Consider the following 21722-nt stretch of genomic DNA (forward strand, 5'->3'; position numbering starts at 1 on the left):
GTGCATGCTAAATAAGCCGCTGATCTATTACTGGTGTAAAGGTAAGTAATGGCAATGACCTCTGCATAAGCCAAAGGAAATTACTGGCTTCACAATAGCAATGGTAGTAATAGTGTCTGACTCCAGTTTTGCCAGAACACAGAAAATCCATTTGCAATGAGGATGTCATTTGATGAGTATTGTAGGTTGTGGATTTTTATAATGCTGTTTTCTAATCCTGTAGACCCTGATTAATTGTACAAATAAGCCATATTTTTGGTGGATAAACCAATCTGACATCCTCATACTGTATTTTTTTTTTTTCCTCCTTAGTATCTTGATAGCACTATTCCCTTGTGAGTACTTTTGCAAACTAAAATGATTGTTAAGGAGGGAAAGGGTCTAAGGCAAAAGATAATGTTAAAAATAGCATGAGAAACTGAAAGAGAGTACATTAAGGTGTAGCTGAAATCTGTTGTAGTTGTAGAGAACCACTAACTGTAAAATATAAGTTGTCTAAATACTGATAACATAAATATATGTTAAAGTTCCAGGGCTTCGGTATTGATATTTCAGATAGTTCAGATGTTGGACGTAGATATATATATTTCTCTAACCTACCACTGGGTGACACTGCGTTACATTGGGGTATAGTAGGTGGGACTAGAGTTAGGCACTTATAAACTTGTTTGTTCCCCTGACTCCTCCCCCACTATGCCCCTCCTCTGTAGCTGACTTCAGTTGTTGTAAGTGCCTTCTGGAGAAAGGTCACTTCTGTATAGGCTCCTGCCTATACTTAGTTTAGCAGTAGGTTTCCTGTTTTTATTTTTGTTCCCTTTCAGGTGCAGTGCTGGACTCCATGCCAAGACCCAGAGGAGTAAAAGTCCCCGGGATTTCTTCACTCTTGAGTTCCAGCGCAGGTAAGCAGCACGCTTCCCTCGCACCTCTGCCGGCAGTCTACCCCTAGAAAAAAAAAAGGGAGCAAAGAGGCCATTGTTTATTTTAAAGTATGCCTTTATAGGCAACTTTGTGTGGGGCACGTGTAGGTTTATTAACGGCCTTATAGACGGCCGCGGCCACGTTTAAGCGGGCGGGAGTGAGGATGTCTCAGCCTCTCCTCCCTGCCCGCAGATTTGCCGGCAACCTCCGCCCCTAGACAACGAGCAGCAGCGGGGGAGAAGGACAAGCATCGCGCTCTGTGGAGGCGATGATGTCAGTGACGCACGTACCCTGGGCATGGCAGCGCGGCGGTTCTCACTTCCAGCAGCTGCAGCCATAATATATATATATATATATATATATATATATATATATATATATATATATATATATATATATATATATATATATATATATATTATATAGGCTGAGCGGCGGTAAGCAGAGGCGGACATGTTAGGAGAGGGGGAGTGCACCTCCCCCTCTCTCTCTCCCTAATGGAGCGAACTGTGGCCATCTTGGATCCGAAGCAGACACATCAAGTGCATGCTGTTCCAGACTTCTGCCTCTCTTCACTGGGTAATGTAGTATCGTTTTTAATTCTGTTTTTAATTGATTGTCAGCCTGTTTGCCACACAGTCAGGACCTTTATTTCAGGACCCTATGACTGCTGTTTATATTATAGGATTACCTATTAGACAATATGGTAGTTTCCTATCCTCCTGTGACATATTTTGCTTTTTGGGCAGATGTACATTAATTTGGAAATACATATCTGTATAATATTCCATATGGTGACTGTGGATGGACTTTTTCCATAAGTCTGGTAAAGGGAGTTCCGTGTATATGTTACCGTGAAAGACCGAAATTGGAGAATGTCGTCTTTCACCAGTGAATGTCAACAAACACCAAATACGTCGGTGAAAGATCGAATATTTCATTACATTCTTGTACATTCGGACCCTCACTGGTGTATGTCGACAATCACAGACATGCTCTGGTGAAGGACGAAAAGGGAGGAGCCGACATATAGGCGACAGGTTGTTTCCTGTCAAATCCCGTGTTCTGGTGGAATGAGTGATTCCGATACCCTAATTTATACAGAATGGATACTGGAGTGGATTGTGATCTTTTTCTTGAAAAGTTAAATGCATTAATTGCGAGTAAACGAGAAGACAATTGTTTTTATTTTTCTCAAGAAAAGTACTCGAAAATACTTTCTGAAGTGGTTTCTGCTAAAACTAAGTGCAAGACACCTTTGGATTACCGACGATTAAAACGTTTTGACGTTTTGAAAAATTATCGCGACTGAACTACGGAGAAAGAAATATGAATCTCGAACATGTTCAACATTCACCATTAGTGCATGGTGAATGTCGACATTCACCGGTGTAAGTTAGAAATAAGGATATTTAACAAATATTTCGGACATACACCAAGCGACTATGTGAATGTTGACATTCACTGGTGAAAGTCGACATTCTCCAATTTCGGTGTTTCACCGTAACATATATACACAATCCCTTTTGCTACGTTCCCAAGTATTGTGGTTTAACTTTTATACAGTTTTCCAAATATGCGGTATGTCTGAGGAATTACCTGAGGGGTAATAAACACGCTGTTTTATATGTTCTACATTATTTATGTGGCGCAAAAATAATATACAGTGTTTAGGCTGGTTGGTCTGTATTGCATTGTGTATATGTGTGCGTAAACCTTAATAGCACACATATATTTCCAGTTTAAAAGATAGAACAGATTTATTCTGTGGTTTTTTTCTTGCTGTTGTATCAGGTTACAATAGGTGAGTCTTCCAGGAGTAGAATACTCGCTGGTTGGCATACTCAAAAAATGTATTTATATGTATATGTGTCTTCAAATTAATTGTTAGACAATGTTATTACCTGTTACTTTGCCTACCATTTCCTTATGTTTTCTAATGGATCAACTGGGAAATAGGAGTGACATTATATATGTGCGAAATATAATTTTTAAATGATCTTTTCCACAGCCTAGCCCGAATTCCTCGGCACGGACTGCAGGGCTAGGGTCTACAAACAGGGTGCTCCCATTTCGGTGTCAGCTGTTTTGCAGAAACAGGTCTGGTCTAAATCACTGTCGCTTCTGGTGGCCGAACACATTAAGGTGATTTTTAAGTTCGAAATGGTACGCGAGTATACCCTTTTTCATGCTTCTACACATGTTTACACTGTGCTGGTTAAGCTCCCACACAGCTTGTATCTGTCCGCTACCACAGAAGCGGCATTACGCTGTTCAGGTATAAAACCATCCGGACAAAGATGCTGTTGTTCACCATCTTCCACAGATGGAGAGGATTTTATCTTGGACTGTTGCCACAGTCAGAATAAGGATGTAGTTTATTCCTCACCAGAGGATGTCTATCTCCATCTTCTTTGACTGTCAAGAGGAATATTCTTGCTGATTACACTCACAAGGTGGATAATCCCAGCTTAAACTGTACACAGTTTTCGCAGTTGCAAGACTACAGTCTATCCTTGGTTATCAATTGTCAACCTAAGCCTTAGTGACACCCTAGTTGGGAAAAATGTTTTTCCTTATATCTTAGACTCGGTGTCTGTCTTTTGTCAAAGACCAGGTAAACAGTAATAGACTGGCTATTTAACTCTATAATTCTCCAGAGTCAATACAAGGGAGGTAATCCCTGTTGGTGACAATTCTGTGGCTCTTCTGTTCTCTTGTGCTGCTGTCCCCAGCGGGAGCAGACAAAGAAGTCCTCATACACAGAGCAGGGGCTGGTAATGGGTTTTATCTAGTGGGTCTCGGACAGAAGTACTCTAGCCTTTATTCTCATTAAGGGTTAATGGGGTGGTTTGTATTCAGCAAACAGCATCATAGCTGGTAGGCATACAGCTATTCAGCTATGATACCTATAGTTAGCCACATGCTTACAGCACTTTGTTCCAATATCGGAACTCTCAATTTGCACTATTACAAATGAGTATCCAAAGGCTTCTGGCGGTAGGTGTGCTTTCTTTGTTTTATGTCAGCGACACCAGGCCATGATGTTTACGTGTTCCATCTGTTGATCCTCTCTGTTGATTTGAGGTCAGGGTGCCACATTCCGAGTCAGGCTTAGCCTTACAGGGGTGGTTATAGTTTGTGCTGTGGAAATCAGGTAAACATCCATAGATTTGTGGACATTCCCCGGAGGTGGAAGTTATTTATTACACCCAACGCTTAGCTTACAGCTAGACGTTTTCAGCCAGAACATTATACTTGCAGCCTCTCAGCAAGAAGCAGGGCTGCATTATCGGGTTCACAGGTGATCACTTTGAGCCTACCCAGCTCTTCGTTTATTCTACCACGCTAGAAGCATTGGCTTATGCCTTATCTTCTAGTTTGGGGTTTTCAGTAGCTTCCTACCGAAGAACACGCTCATTTCTTTTCTACACAGTTCCAACTTGCTCCTGGCAGAATTTCCTTTCAGTATCAGGAGTTTCTGTTTTGCAAAATAGGATACAAAGTTTCTACTTGTATCTTTGGCTCTCCTTGTTCATAACATCTCCCATGTCTCAACAGGGAGATTCTCATCAAGGAAGGCTGCTTTCATGGCTTTGGACGTGCATAGCACCCCTTTGCCCTGATTCATTAATTTACCTTTCAGGTGGTGCTTAGTCACATTGTTTTTATTAGTGAGTCAGTTGTTCTTCTTGTACAGAGGGTCAAAAAACCTGTAGAGATTCGGTCTTAAAATACAGTGCTGTTGCATATTTGTAGCACTTATGCCATTCCCGTATCCTAATGCAGGATAGGGGTCGACCTGTGTTCCTTGTGCCATACTATGGGCCATGCTAGACCAACTCATTATTATTGAGGGCCGAATGCCTTAGCAATCAATCCTTTAACAGGTAGAGTGGGTCACCTCAGGGTAATAACTTTGTGCTCTCCTGGTTAGATCATAGGGCTCTCTAAGATGGAGCCCAGGTTCTTTTCACATGTTAACCTGTTTTCTCTATCGGCTCTCAATCTAATGACCCTCAGGTGGATTTGTCCATAGCCAAGTTGGGTCTCCCTAGAACTTAGGGGGTGTACAGTTAATTCACAGGTCCAATTTCCTCGTGGGGGTTCAAGAGTTTCTAGGAGGGGGCGGATCCCAGCTAGTCGGGTGGTCCGCCGTATGTCTTGCAAAGCAGTGTTCTACTGTTTTAGGGGACTTGTGGTGTTGTCCCTCTTTTCCCGTTTCCAGAGCGGCCTCCTCTCGTAGTTCGGCTCTTTTTGTTTTCTTCATCTGGTTTGACGCTGTGGTCCTTGTCTAAATGAACTGGCTGGGATCCGGGAGGTTGCCCTGTCCTCCCAGGAGGACTCTCAGAAATTCGAGAGTAGGCGACTATGATCACATCACAATAGTGGCATGCCATTACAAAACATTAACAGCACTGCATGTCTGCAAAGTTATGTACGTCTAGTCACTATCCAATGACAATTGTCCACTTCAAGTTTTGTGGTTCCAAATCAAAATGCAATTTAATAGCAAAAAGCAGCAGAGTAACAATTCAATAAAATAAGTACAGCCGATCAGGTCGGGTTTATACCAGGCCGCCAAGCCATAGATAACACTAGACGCCCTATTGACCTCGTACACTCTATTAATGCCACTAAACACCCATCACTGATTATGGCGCTTAACGCTGAAAAAGCATTTGACCGAATTTCTTGGCCCTTCATGTCTAGGATCTTGAGGTCAATGGGCTTTTCTGGTAAATTTCTAGACGGTCTACTAGCTCTATACCAATCACCCAGGGCAACGGTGGTGGCCAATGGGGTCTCATCCTCCCCCTTTTCAATTTCCAACAGGACAAAGCAAGGCTGCCCCCTCTCACCTTTAATCTTTGCCCTTCTAATTGAACCATTAGCTGCAAAGATTCGATCTAATAAGGCTATTCATGGAATTAAAGCAGGGAAATCTGAACACAAAATATCATTGTATGCTGACGATGTTCTCCTGACTCTCTCGGACCCAGCAGTCTCTCTACCCCCTCCTTGCAGATATCAACACTTACAGCGCCATCTCAGGATACAAAATAAATCCCCAAAAAACAGAAATTCTTGATTTCTTTCTGGCAGATAAAACTAGATCTTCCCTCTCTCAGCAATTTCCCTTCAAATGGCATCAAAAAAAGATTAAATATTTAGGCATTCACGTCACTAGGCAATATAACCAACTTTTTCAAGCTAATTACCCTCCCAGATTAAATCTGATCTTGAAGCTTGGAACCAACACTTTTATCTCATGGATAGGACGCATCAATTCAATCAAAATGAACATCTTGCCTAGATTAATATATCTATATCAAGCCTTACCAATACGCATTCCCCCATATGTTTTCAAATTTCTACAACACTACACATCGCAATTTATATGGGGCAAAAAACGCCCAACAGTCCGCCTTCTAGTCCTGCAGAGGTCGGCGCGGGGTGGTGGCTTAGGGGTACCCAATTTTAGGCAGTATTATTTAGCAGCGCAACTTGCCCAATGCGTGTTATGGAACTCTCCTAAATCCTCCAGGGTCTGGGTCTCGATCGAAGCAGAAAGCTTGAGTATCTCTTCTACATCCTCTCTCCAGTGGCTCCCTCGCACCAGTCGTCCACAATCCATTTCTCATCACCCAATTGTAGCCCACTCGTTATCTCTTTGGGATCGAGCAAACCATGAAATTTAACCTTGCTCCTACTCCCAGCCCGATCATTCCAATATTTGATAACCCCAAATTTCCACCAGGGTGTATAACTTCATCTTTTGAACACTGGAAACGAAAAGACATACGCTACCTCAATGATATCATTAAAGACATCTCGTTTCCCTCATTTGATGAATTAAAAACAAAACTTAATACCCCAAACACACATTTTTTCCAATACCTGCAATTAAGAAATTTTCACTCTACCAATAAATTAACTCTAGGTCGTAGACCGTTGACCTTTTTCGAAGCGCTTTCGCTCCGGCGATCTTCTACCAAAGGTCTCATTTCCTTACTATACTGGGAACTCAAAGTCCCTGATTCGGACGACCGAGATTCTCATGAGAGGGCTTGGGAGAGAGACCTGGGGGAAACATTAGACAATGAAGACTGGGAGGAAATTAGAACTAACACAGCCTCCAGTTCAATTTGTGTTAAACTGAAAGAAAATGCTTATAAACTACTTTATCATTGGTATCTGGTTCCAACCAAACTACAAAAAATCTTCCCAGATTCATCTAGCACATGTTGGCGAGGTTGTGGCGCAGAAGGGTCCTTCCTCCATATCTGGTGGCAGTGTCCTAAACTTGCCCCATTTTGGATGGAACTTCAGGACTTCGCCTCACAGCTACTGCAGCTTGACATCCCGTTTTCTCCCAGGTTTTTCCTTCTCCCTCTCAGGATCCCATCGGCCACCAAACATCAAATGAAAATGTTTCGCCATGTAGTCTCTGCTGCCCTATGCCAGATTGCTACGGACTGGAAGCAGCCCAATGCTCCAACTCTACAGACGATTATCGGCAAGATTTGGTATGTTTATCAAATGGAATACATGACATGCATAATCCGTAATACCTCTAAATCATTCATTAAGGTTTGGGCGCCGTGGACCTCATACTTCCAAATCCAAACCCCTTTTGTCATTTGATTCTACAGCATCACTCCATCTGGATCCTTTTTTCCCTTCCCTATTCCATTCCTCCTATCTCTTCATTTCCTTTTTCTTTTTCCATATTCTACTACACTCCTTCCTCTCTCTTATACTTAGGCGGCCCGCCACGCCATCCCCCCTCCTTACTCTCCTCAATCTTACTTCTCTTTCTAAAATTATTGCATCCCTTGAAAAATTGGGTCAACATCCTTATTAATGCTCTCTTCTAATAAGACGCTGTATGTTTTATTGCATATGTATTCTTCAGATGTTTCTAACACAGTGCTGTACAGAATGTTACTTTTGGTTGACCCTTGCAAAAAATAAAATCTTTAAAAAAAAATAATAAGTACAGCCGATTACATACGCAGACACCCTGGATCAAGCATACAGTCATTCAGTCCTGAAGTCTGTGGTTGAGAAGAGATCTACTGAACCCAGAGCTCCTGCTTATATACAGTTAGGGATACAGTGAAAACAATACAGATGCTTTGGCATGTTTTCATAGGTTCAGGCTTCAGGGTGGTCCAGTGTAATGCAGGTCATTGGCCAGTTCAAGCGATGCCTTCCAAAGGTGGGGGTCAGCTCTCCAAAAGATGCATACTAATCTTCCCGCCGAAAGCTGGTTCAAACTGGTCTATTTACATTACACACAATACCATTCTGATCATTTATTCCCTATTATCCTTTAGGCGATTTAACAGGACGTCTGAGGATAAATAGGGGATTAGAATACTAGACATGATATGTTTCCTGTATCCTGAACCTTAGATCTCACTACATATATATAACATTATAATATTTATCTGTAAACTCTGCTACATTTCATTATAAATAACTAGGCGTTGCAACTATTTTTAATATGAACTAATTACAAGTGTATGTGTTTGTGTAAACGTGTGTATAAGTGTTCGCACGTTTTGTGGTCAATTACGCTCCTCCACGCCGTAGCGTGCTATTTGCATAATTTCGGACATAGACAATCAGATTGATATTGATTTGAAATGACCATATCCAAATATTTGACTTTGACAGCATCCTTCATCTTTGTAGATGAACCTTCATTTCTCTATCTCTTACTTCATTACTACATGTTGTTTTTCAGACCTTGAAATTAAGAAGTGTATTAATTTCTGTGTTAATGCAAGAAGTCTCTGTATAAAGCTGGGTACACAATAATGCAATCTTACTGCAAATGCGATTTGTGTAAAGATTTTACCAACAACTGAAATTCCTGATGATCATGCAGATTCATGTGTAAACAATTTACCGTGCAGAATCCGGAAAGCTGAGGAGAGGTAGAGAAGAGGAAGCTCATAAGCTTTCCCATCATTTTCGACGCCAGGGGTGTCTTCATAAATAAATAATAAATAAATGGTGATGATGAGTTATCACCCTTCTCCACAACACATAATACATCCATGCCTAGAAAGCAGGTATGTATAACAGATTAGAAAAGCAGTGAAATAGGGAGTTTGGGACATAATATGCCATACTTACTCCTGCGGTTGATCAGACAGATCCAATTCCTTCAGTGGCTGACCCTGGATACCCCCCTCAGCACATTAACTTATTCCCCAACACCCATGGGGAATGGATCTAATGGTCGTGCACAATTTTTGGATGATCAAGTTTTTGGCCTAGGCAGCGGTTGGGAAACTGTACATACCGCTCCTACACCACAAACAAGTCACGGTAATGGCACAGGATTGCATGTTCCCTATCGAAATTATAGTATAAAGAAGACTCAATTTCTGTTGAAATTCCGTAAGAAAATTCCAAAATATGATCCCAGTATAGACCCCTTTTACCTCTTGTGATATTTTTGAGGGACATTGTGACAAATTTTGTGTGGCCCAAGAACATCGCATGGACTTACTAGATTGAAGATTAGGGACCCCTAAGGATCTGGCACCAATATGCAATATCCTATTGGATTCCTCAGGGAGACCCCACATAACGGCCGGAATAAAAAATGAATTACTGAAAATTATGCTTGATACTGGGGCAGAAATATTAATCACTAATGTAGAACATGACTTGCTGCCAATCAGCCCTCAATGTTTGGTGACTGGATTTGATAACCAACAAGAGGGGGTAAGAGCCCAAAGAATTGAGAAAGTCACTTTGGAAATCAACAATGATTTCACCTTAAAAATTCCTATGTGGCATTATTCAGGTTCTGATAACATTATTGGAACTGATGTAATGACACAGAATGGCTGGATGTTAGATCTAGCAAACTGGTATGGAAGGGTCCATGAAACTCAAAGGTCGTGTGATAAAGAAACATCACTTAGGACCACCCATACATGAAATTGGTGGAACAGTCAACATGGTTGTACACAAATGGCCAGAGGTCTTGCATAACACAGACTTTGAACCTATTGTATACAAATAACCAGAGCTATGGTCTCAAGGGAAGAATGATTGTGATAAAATGATTGACGTTCAAGTGGACATACAAGGTCCAGATCCAACACCTCAACATCAATATTGTTTCCCCCCTGAAGTTATAGAACCAGTGATAGAAGCTGTGACTGATTTAGAAGCAAGGAGGGTGGTCATAAAGGGAAATTCCAAGTGCAATAATCCCCTATGGCCTGTCAAGAAGAAGGAGACTACCACCTGGGTACTCACAATTGATCTCAGGGTTTTGAAAAAATGACAGTACAGGTGGTAACGGAGACACCAGACATATTGGCAAGAGTAAACGGCAAAAGTAAAGTATTCTCTACCATTGATGTAGCCAATGGTTTCTTTTCAATACCATTGACAGAAAGCTGCTGTTACAAATTTGCGTTCACTGTGCGAGATACGCTATAGTAGTCTCACATATTTCCATCAGGCATTAGCAGAAGTACTGAGTGTATTTTCACACCCAGAATGCCTGCTGCAAAGAGATCTCTCTTCTGCCCCAGTTTTGGCCACTCCACACCCAGAGGGTAAGCTGGCAATTAAGGCTCACATCGGTCCAGAATCCATATCAACAGTCTTACTACAAGAAGAAGGATCTGTGACTAGACCACTATGGTATTTCTCAAGACTTCTTTCTCCTGTGGAAACAGGTTTTGATGAATGTGCAAAACAACTGGCTGCAATACATTATGCTGTCAAAGTGACAGAACATATTGTGGGTTTTAGACCCCTTACTATACAAACCCCACACTCGCCCTTAACCCTTCTACTCTGGGACATGCGGCCTGGTATCTCTCAGCAGAGGTTTGGTCTGCTACAGGTTAAGGACAGGTACAAGGGAAACATCCTCCTAGATGCTGAGGATCACATCATCCATATAGATTTGGGAGATGGATAATTGATTTGAGTGGGCGCAATCTCAAAGTAAGTCACAAGGCCAACTGCTAAACACAGCAGGGACGTAACATGACTGTGGACAAATGCCATATGATGAAACAATGACTTTGTTTAGACAAATAGCATATCCGGATGACCAATTCATCTTCGTTGATGGGTCTCGTTCTCACACGGATGGGAAATATGTAACAGGTTATGCAGTCTTGGATAAGACTATAGGGCTTCAGAGTCTTGTTAAATTACCTGGTCACCTGTCAGCACAAAGGGCAGAATTGGAGGCAGTAAAGGAAAAGTTACTACTCTAACCTTCAGGACCATGTACTATATATACTGACAGCTCATATGTACAAGGGGGTACCCAAAAGAAACCAGAATCAATTTATAAAAAATAGTGTATTTATTTGTACATTTTAAAACTTCAGTCACCTGCAAAGTACTCTCCACTTGAATCAAAACATTTGTCCAAAAGTTTTTTCCATTGCTCAAAACATTTTTTAAACTTTATCGTCGTTGATGCCTTTTAGTACTTTTGCCTTTTTTGTTTTAACTCTTTAATATCAGCAAAACGTTTTCCTTTAAGGTCTGTTTTCAGCCAAAGAAAGAAAAGAAAACGTAGCACGGGGCAAGATCGGGTGAATACGGTGGGTGAGGCAAAGGTATCATGTTGTTTTTGGCTAAAAATTGCTGGACACACATCGTTGTATGGGCAGGTGTGTTATCATGATGGAAGGACCAGTCACCTGTTTGCCACAAATCAGGATGTTTTTTCCTCAAATCCTGACGCAACCTTTTCAAAGCTTCCAAGTAAAAACTTTGGTTGACTGTTTGACCCTGGGGTACAAATTCTGAGTGCACAATTCCTCTCACATCAAAGAAACAAATGAACATTGTTTTCACATTTGACTTCAGTTGGTGTGCTTTTTTGGGATGTGGAGAAGTGGGAGTTTTCCATTGGCTTGATAGCTGTTTTGTTTCAGGATTGTAACCGTAGCACCAAGATTCATCTCCTGTTATGACTTTGGAAAACAAATAATGGTCAGTTTCCAAGTGTTCCTTTAAAGCATGGCACGCAGCCAGGCAATTGTCTCTCTGGTTAGCGGTGAGCACACGGGGCATGAATTTTAATGCAAGTTGTTTCATGCCCAAGTCCTCATTTAAAATTCATGACATCCCAGTTCATCAATGGTCCGACGGCAATCTTCCAGAATGGCTTGACAAATATTCATCATATTTTCCTCTGTTCAGGTGGTCCAATGACGTCCGGAACGAACTTGATTGTCGATCGTCGTTTAACCTCGTTTGAAACGGTAGAACCATTCGTAAGCGTATGTTTTATTCATGACAGGTTTTTTGTAAGCTGTTTGTAGCATAACAACCATTTCTGCTGCCTTTTTTACAAAATGAAAACAAAACTTCACAGCAGCACTTTGTTCGTGTGAATCAACCATCATAAATATAGGCGAAAGATTGAATATCTCGTTGACAGAGAAATCACTCGATTAATACGCTTCCTTCTTCCTGCAATGTCGGCAGGCATACTGGCTCAGAATGGTTATGCAAACATTCAACTAGCGACGGAAGCCCATACTACAAGTTCCCTGCCCTCAAGAACATGATTCTGGTTTCTTTTGGGTACCCCCTCGTAGTTCAGTCCCTGACATTACACTTGGATACCTGGCAGAGGCGCTGATTCATGGACAGCCAGAATAAACCTCTTGCGAATGTTTCAGTGCTCAAAGAGTGATGGGAATAGGAATTGATGCATCCTGAAGAGGCTGCGATCATTAAAGTTCCCGCTTACCAGAAAGGGAATGATCCCCTTGTCATGGGTAATAACTCTGCAGATGAAGCAGCCAAACTGGCTGCTTTATCTGGAATTTTTTGAGACCCGCATTTCAAAGAAGTATCATCTTTTAAAGTGACGATACGAAACAAGACTCTGGAAGAAGGACCAGTGTCATTTGAAGAGGAACAAGCAAAGGATCCTCTTCTTATACCCCACATTACCACACCACAAGGTCCCTGGTCAATCAAACAGCCCGTTCTGTGTCACACGAACAATGAGCGTTAAGAACCCCTGCCAGTTGTTCCTGCACATCTTCAGGTAGACAAGACTCAACCATCAGCTCCTGGCCGAGATAAACTCATGTCCCTCTTAAAGGACAAATTATACTGGTCAGGGATGTCAAAGACACTGGAAATTGTCACACAACTTGGTCTTGTGTGTGCACAATTGAACCCCAGAGCTCTAGCTCTCAAGCTGGTTCTAAAGCGTGTGCCCCCTGCAGAAGGACCATGGGCTGCCCTACATATAGATTTTATAGGACCACTACCAGCTGGCAGTCGCAATTGTCTGTATGCCTTGGTAGTTGTGGATGTATTTTCAAAATGTAAACGACTCTGCGACTAGCATAGTGACAGATCCTGTCATGTTAGGGAATTCCCAGGACTGAATCTGATCGGGGGACACACTTTACTGGCAAGGTCATGAAAGCGCTTTGTGAACTACTGGACATAAAACAGCGATTTCATATACCTTATCATCCCCAGTCAGCAGGAATAGTAGAATGAATGAATCGAACAATTAAATCTCATTTGACCAAGACACTGTTAGAGAAGGGCTCTTCTTGGGTGAGAGCCCTGCCTACAATACTCATTGGTATTCAGGCAACTGAGGCAACTACAACAAGGATCACTCCATTTGCGCTCATGACTGTTTGCAAAATGCCACATTGCTTCCACAGTGAACCACAGTTGTCAAATCCCATCAAAGAGGCGATTGCCAGAGATGTGTTCTTACAACAGGTGCAAAATAACCTGAAAGAACTGCTGCCATGCGCAGCCATTCGACTGCACAAACCCTATCTACAGGGGGAGACTCCCATGCCTCAGTACATAGTCTGGTAATGATCAAGACCTTCTGAAAGGCAGGTTCCTGGCATGCAAACTGGGAGGGACCATGTCAGGTCCTTGAAATCCTGGGGATACAATATTAAAAGTACATAGGCCAATGACAACAAAGAAAGACTCTCGGAGAAGACATAAAGTTCTCTGGGTCTACGTTAATCAAGTGAAAACCACACAAGCCTCCTTAACTCAACAGAGTGCTTCTGTGCTCATTGAGATGGGTAGATTAAGAAATTGTACCCCTTCCAAAAAATATTATTATTAAAAAGAAAGAGGTTTTAACTAATCATTGAGAACCATAATGTAAGGAAAGGAAAACCCTAGAGCACTACCCTGATTACATCTGCGCTCAAAGAGGGACATTCCTCCGAGGAGCATATTGTACATTCTTTCACTCTAGGTGTTGATGTAGCAGAGGAGATGGGAAGAATACCAGTGACCCCAGAGAAGCGATTAGGTACCCATCCAGATAATTCCTGTGAGGCTTCAGAAAATTCCGCTTGGTTATGGTTCAGAACTCAAGAATTGGCACATGCGCAGTCACACCAAGGAACCCCACTGTGTGTGCCGACTCAAGTGGGCACGCACACAGTGTAGAAAGATGCATAAAAGTGCGCGTTTTATAACGAGTGTATTTGAGAACAGTATAAGAGGATAGCATGCGCATTTAAGGTGTAACCACAGGTCCCTATACATCTATCTTCCTCGAATACACATTCTGTGCTAGCTAGGTAGCATACGTCTAGTTTTTAAAACAAAGACTATGCCATGATAGTCAGTACTATCAGTAGGCATTTACACCTGCCCTGTAGTTGGTAAAAATGATATGGCTAAAAAAATCTGTACTTCAGAGAAATCCAGGACTTGAATCAGCCAGATCTGCGTTGACACAACCATACTGTACTTTGCGTACGTTCACCCGCCCCTTCCCGACACCGTTCCGCCCTTCAAGTCATTGTCGGTGTGATTTGTGTTCAGACATGTATTGCATGCACTTGTGTTAAGTAGTGTATGGTCCGTTTCTGGGCATGTGCAGAGCTATTTTACACAAGACACAGCATGCAGATGAACTTGTGTCTGAAGATTAATCAGGACCTTAAAGTTCAACATACAGTTTTATCTATTGCCTTTACTTTAATCTGAACTATTCAAGGGTCGATCTCCTTTAACTATGATTTACTCTTTACTATATTATGTTGGTATGTATTGAAAATACTTTTAAAGAGAAATAACATTGTTTTGGGTATTAAAGATGAGCTGGCTCGGATTTCGCTAATCCGAGCCCATCTGAACAGTGCGGATCCGACGGGATCTGAGCACTGTTTGGGTACTTCTGGCCGCCAAAGGAATCCAAAACGAGGCTATGACATCCAAGTCTCGCGTCGGATCTCGCGAGACTCGGATGTCATAAATGCCCTGCTCGCGGCCGCCATCTTCATTCTCCCTGCGATCACTGAAGAGGGAGGTTGTTGAGATCCTGTGCTCTGTCCTGCTGATTAGTTTAGTCAAGTGGTGCTTTGTCCAGTGCTCTGTCCTGCTGAGTCCAGTAGTACTTTGTCCAGTGCTCTGTCCTGCTGATTCCAGTGGTGCTGTGGCCAGTGTCTGTCCTGCTGAGTCCAGTGGGGCTTTTGTCCTGTGTTTTTTTCTGCTAAGTCCATAGTAATTTTATAATTATAAAAAAATCTTGATTTTTTTTTTACAAAAAATAAAAAAAAAAATAATAAAAAAATTATTTTAAAAAAATATATAAAAAAATAATTGAAAAAGTATAAAAAATATTCTAGAGCAATATATTCTTGCAGTCCCAAAAACTAGGTACTGCAATCTATATTACTACGTTCACTGTTTCTGCAGTCCCAAAAAATAGGAACTGCAATCTATATTAATTACTACGTTCACTGTTTCTGCAGTCCCAAAAAATAGGTACTGCAATCTATATTGCTACGTTCACTGCTTCTGCAGTCCCAAAAAATAGGAACTGCAATCTATATTACTACGTTCACTGTTTCTGCAGTCCCAAAAAATAGGAACTGCAATCTATATTACTACGTTCACTGTTTCTGCAGTCCCAAAAAATGGGAACTGCAATCTATATTACTACGTTCACTGTTTCTGCAGTCCAAAAGTGTGTGTGGTTTAGGGGTACGCTCTCTTGTGCTGCATATAATGGAGTACAAAAATTTGGAGGATAAAGTAGGGAAAGATCAAGACCCACTTCCTCCTAATGCTGAAGCTGCTGCCACTAGTCATGACATAGACGATGAAATGCCATCAACGTCGTCTGGCAAGGGCGATGCCCAATCTCCTAGTAGAGGGCATGTAAAATCCAAAAAGCCAAAGTTCACTACAATTAGTAAAAAAAGAAAATTCAAATCATCTGAGGAGAAACGTAAACTTGCCAATATGCCATTTACGACACGGAGTGGCAAGGAACGGCTTAGGCCCTGGCCCGTGTTCATGACTAGTGGTTTAGCTTCACCCAAGGATCTAAGCCCTCCTCCTCCCCCCTCTAAAAAATTTAAGAGACTTAAGCTGTCATCAACAACACAGCAAACAACTCTGCCTTCTAAAGAGATAGCATCACAAATCCCCAAGGCGAGACCAAGGGTGTTGGTGGTTGCGAAGCCTGACCTTCCCATCACTGTACGGGAAGAGGTGGCTCCTTCCACCATTTGCAGCACGCCCTCTGCATATGCTGGAAGGATCACCCACAGTCCAGTTACAGATTTGGCTAATGAAGGTGTGAATGTTGTACACGGGGAGGAGGATATTGATGTAGCTGGCGCTGAGGAGTAACTTGACGAGGAGGATGCTGATGTGGTTATCTTAAATAACGCACCAGGGGGGGAAACTGTTGTTGTCCATGGGATGAAAAAGCCCATCGTCATGCCTGGTCAGAAGACCAAAAAATCCACCTCTTCGGTCTGGAGTTATTTTTATCCCAATCCGGACAACAAATGTATGGCCATATGTAGCTTATGTAAAGCTCAAATAAGCAGGGGTAAGGATCTTGGCCACCTAGGGACATCCTCCCTTATACGTCACCTGAAGAACCTTCATAATTCAGTGTTTAGTTCAGGACCTGTGGCTAGGACCGTCAGCAGTCCAGGGACACCTAAATCCCTTGGTCCTGTTGGATACACACCACCAACACCCTCCTCGTCAACTTCCTCCACGATCTCCATCAGATATAGTCCTGCAGGCCATGTCACCAGCCAGACTGAGTCCTCTTCAATCCGGGATTCATCCGAGGAATCCTGCAGCGGTACGCCTACTACTGCCGCTGCTGCTGGTAGTCGGTCATCTTCCCAGAGGGGAAGTCGCAAGAACGCTACGTCTTTGAGTAAACAGTTGACCGTCCAACAGTCGTTTGCCATGCGCACAAAGTACGACAGTAGTCACCCTATTACAAAGCGGATAACTGCGGCTGTAACAGCTATGTTGGTGTTAGACGTGCGTCCGGTGTCCGCCATCAGTGGAGTGGGATTTAACGGTTGATGGAGATATTGTGTCCCCGGTACCAAATCCCGTCTAGATTCCACTTCACTAGGCAGGCGATTCCCGGAATGTACAGAGAAGTACGAACAAGTGTCCTCAGTGCTCTGAAAAATGCGGTTGTACCCACTGTCCACTTAACCACGGACATGTGGACAATGTCCAGGGCAAACTAAGGACTATATGACTGTGACAGCCCACTGGGTAGATCCATCTCCTTCCGCAGCAACAGTAGCAGCTGCATCAGTAGCAGCATCTCCACAACGGCTGCTCGTTCCAAGGCAGGCAACGTTGTGTTTCACCGGTTTTAATAAGAGGCACAACGCTGACAACCTCTAAGAGAAACTGAGGGAAATAATCTCGCAGTGGCTTACCCAACTTAGACTTTCCTGGGGATTTGTGGTGTCAGACAACGCCAGTAACATTGTGCGGGCATTACATATGGCCAATTTCCAGCACGTCCCATGTTTTGCCCACACCGTTAATTTGGTGGTGCAGCATTACCTGAAGAGTGACAGGGGTGTGCAGGAGATGCTTGCGGTGGCCCGCAAAAGTGCTGGACACTTTCGGCACTCTGCCAGTGCCTACTGCAGACTCGCGCAACATCAAAAAAGGCTGAACCTGCCCTGCCATCACCTCAAACAAGAGGTTGTGACGCGCTGGAACTCCACCCTCTATATGCTGCAGAGGATGGAGGAGCAGCAAAAGGCCATTCAAGCCTACACAGCCACCTACGACCAGGGCTGCCAAGAGGAATTCAGGGCCCGGGTACAACAAATTCATGGCCCCCCCCCCTCATAGTCGAGTAAGCCCCAAAAATTTTTAGTGTGTAGTCATACATTCAGGGGCGTAGCTAGCCTAACGGCGGTGCAAAATGTTTCGAAGGTGTGGTCATGCATTTGGAGGTGTGGTAAATGCACCATTGGGGCGTGGCTAGCATCAAAATCACTAGGCTCTCAATTTGCCGGAGCGTCACATATGTTCAAGCACTCCTGACTTTCAGGACATCTACCACCACAGTGTAGTATACAAAGAATGCAGTGTGTACACACACAGTTCAGTCTTGGCCTACACCTTACATTGGGCACAACATTCACCAAAAATTGGTATTGTCCCTACTAGAATCACAACATTTCACACACTGTGCTGCTCTGTCCTACCTGTTCTTCTCACTTTCTCCACCTGTGGCTGCTGGTTTCTTTAGTTGTGGCTTTTCCGGATCCTGCAATGTTGAAGGACCTATTTTGAAGAAAAAAAATGGCTACTTTTAGAAAATTACAGCCAGCCCCGGCGTTAAATCAATAGCACTCACGATTAATAATTAGACCTTCCTCCAGCCCCAACATTAAAATAATACTATTCACATTTAATAAATAAACCTATTTCCCTTCCTGCAAACAGCCCCTGCAGTACCTATTTCCCGCAACCATCACTGCCATTAAATAATTCATAGTCACATTTAATAAATAGACCTCATTCTCCCTAAACTCACCCCAACATTCAATAGCCCCCAAACCACCTCATCTTAAATTAATAGTCCCCACCATCACCCTACAAACAAAATAGCACCCATTAATTAGCCACCACCTACCTCACACTCACTACATTGCAACAAGCCCCCTGTGCCATCACACACACAATACTGTGCCCCTTCTTCACAACTACACTGTGCCCCTTATGCTCACTCTGCGCCCTCCATGCTGCCTTCCCTCCTTTTTCCCTTTGTGCCTCTCTCCCACTTTTTTTTATTCCTCTGTGCCTCTCTCCTTTTTTTCCTCCTCTGTGCCTCTCTCCTTTTTTTCCTCCTCTGTGCCTCTCTCCCACCTTTTTTTCTCCTCTGTTCCTTTTCCACTTTTTTTCTATTCCCTTGTGGCTCTCTGCTTTTTTCCTCCTCTCTTTCTCTCTCCCCTTTCTTTATAGTACTGTCCCTCTCTGTTTTCCTCCCCTTGCCTCTCCGTTTCTTTAATTACCTTTTGTCAACTTCTTTCCTTTTCATCTCTTCTGTCTCCTCTTCTGTCTTCTTTCTTAATGCTGGCTGCGGCGCTCCTCACTGACTGACGGGCGTGACTTGATGACGTCACGCCCGGCAGTCAGTGTGAATGGAGGAGAGGAGGGACACGGCGCTGCGCGATCACGTGAGTATCGTTTTTTTTGGGGGGTGGGGGTTTTCTTCCAGCTCCCCCCACCAGCGAATACCCCCCACCCCCCCTTCCTCCCCCCCTGCGGGGAAAAAAAAATGTAAAAAAATAAAAATTTGAAAAGAAAAAAAAAATCGCAAAAAAGAGAATTAAAAAAAATATTCAATTAGCGGAGAGGGCCCAGCCCGGGCCCCCTGGCATGGCCGGGCCCGGTTAAAATGTACCCGCTCCCCCCCCCCTCTCGGCGGCCCTGCCTACGACATAGGAAAAGGAGTGGGGATGCGCCTTAGTCAAGCTCATTGGAGACTGATTTCCGTGTTGTGCAAGGTTCTCCAGCCGTTTGAACTTGCCACACGAGAAGTCAGTTCCGACACTGCCAGCTTGAGTCAGGTGATTCCCATGATCAGGCTGTTGCAGAAGCAGCTGGAGAAAGTGAGGGAGGAGCTGTTAAAGCATTGCGATTCCACCAAGCATGTAGCTCTTGTGGATGTAGCCCTTCGTACGCTTTGCCAGGATCCGAGGGTGGTCACTCTTTTAAAGTCAGAGGAATACATTCTGGCCACCGTGCTGGATCCTCGGTTTAAAGCGTATGTTGTGTCTCTGTTTCCGGTGGACACAAGTCTACAGCGGTGCAAAGACCTGCTGATCAGGAGATTGTTCTCTGAAGAGGACCGTGACATGCCAACAGCTCCTCCTTCATTTTCTTCAACACCTGTGGCAGCGAGGAAAAAGCTCAGTTTTCCTAAAAGACCCGCTGGCGGGGATGCAGAGAACATCTGGTCCGGACTGAAGGACTTGCCAACCATTGCAGACATGTCTACTATTGCTGCATTGGATGCTGTAACAATTGAAAAAATGGTGGAGGATTACTTTGCTGACACCATCCAAGTAGACATGTCAGACAGTCCTTATTTTTACTGGCAGGAAAAAAAGGCAGTTTGGAAGCCCCTGTACAAACTGGCTCTATTTTACCTGAGTTGTCCCCCCTCCAGTGTGTACTCGGAAAGAGTTTTTAGTGCAGCGGGGAACCTGGTCAGTGAGCGGCGAAGGAGGTTGCTTCCGCAAAACGTTTAAAAAAATGATGTTCATAAAAATGAATTATCATTTCCTCAATCAAGAACAGCACTGGCCTCCAGATAGTACAGAGGGACCTGTGGTTGTGGAGTCCAGCGGGGACGAATTGATAATGTGTGAGGATGAGGAAGTACACACTGAAGGGGGCGAGGAATCTGAGGATGAGGACAAGGACAACATCTTGCCTCAGTAGAGCCAGTATAGTTTGTACAGGGAGAGATGAATAGCTTTTTTTGTGTGGGGGCCCAAACAAACCAATCATTTCAGCCACAGTTTTGTAGGCCCTGTCACTGAAATGATTGGTTTGTTAAAGTGTGCATGTCCTATTTCAACAACATAAGGGTGGGTGGGAGGGCCCAAGGACAATTCCATCTTGCAACTCTTTTTTTTTGCCATTATGTGCTCTTTGGGGCCTAGTTTTTCAAACTGCCATCCTGTCTGCCACTTCAGTGCCACTCCTATATAGTCATCCTATGGCAAAGCGGATAACTGCGGCCGTAACAGCTATGTTGGTGTTAGACGTGCATCCGGTGTCCGCCTACTGTGCAGTGGAATTTAGACGGTTGATGGAGGTATTGTGTCCCCGGTACCAAATCCCGTCAAGATTCCACTTCAATAGGCAGTCCAGAAATATTAGTATCAGATATTAAAGTACATTCACTGTTCCTGCAATGCAGAAATATTAGTATCAGATATTAAACTACGTTCACTGTTCCTGCTACATCAAAAAAGCATGAACCTGCCCTGCCATCAACTAAAACAAAAGGTAGTGACGCGCTTGAACTCCACCCTCTATATGCTGCAGAGGATGGAGAAGCAGCAAAAGCCCATTCAAGCCTACACAGCCACCTACGATGGGCCACGTATTTGTGCCGCCCACTTGTGGCGCTTAGCTTAGACATCCAGCTACCTCGGTGCAACCTTTTGGACTTAAAACATATTGTGAGGTGTGAGGTGTTCAGAATAGACTGGAAATTAGTGGAAATGAATGTTATTGAGGTTAATAATAGTGTAGGAATAAAAAAACAAAACCAAAATATGGATTTTAGCACTTTTTATGTTTTTTTTAAAAAAAAAATCAGAACCCAAAATCAGAACCAAAACCTTTCGTGGGTTTGTTTTGCCAAAACACATCAGAACCCAAAACCTCAAGCTAATCAGAACCCAAAACCCAAAACACCAAAAGTGGCCGGTGCACACCCCTGTATTAATATCCTTATATTG

The sequence above is a fragment of the Mixophyes fleayi genome, chromosome 6 (assembly GCF_038048845.1).
Source record: "Mixophyes fleayi isolate aMixFle1 chromosome 6, aMixFle1.hap1, whole genome shotgun sequence".
NCBI lineage: Eukaryota > Metazoa > Chordata > Amphibia > Anura > Limnodynastidae > Mixophyes > Mixophyes fleayi.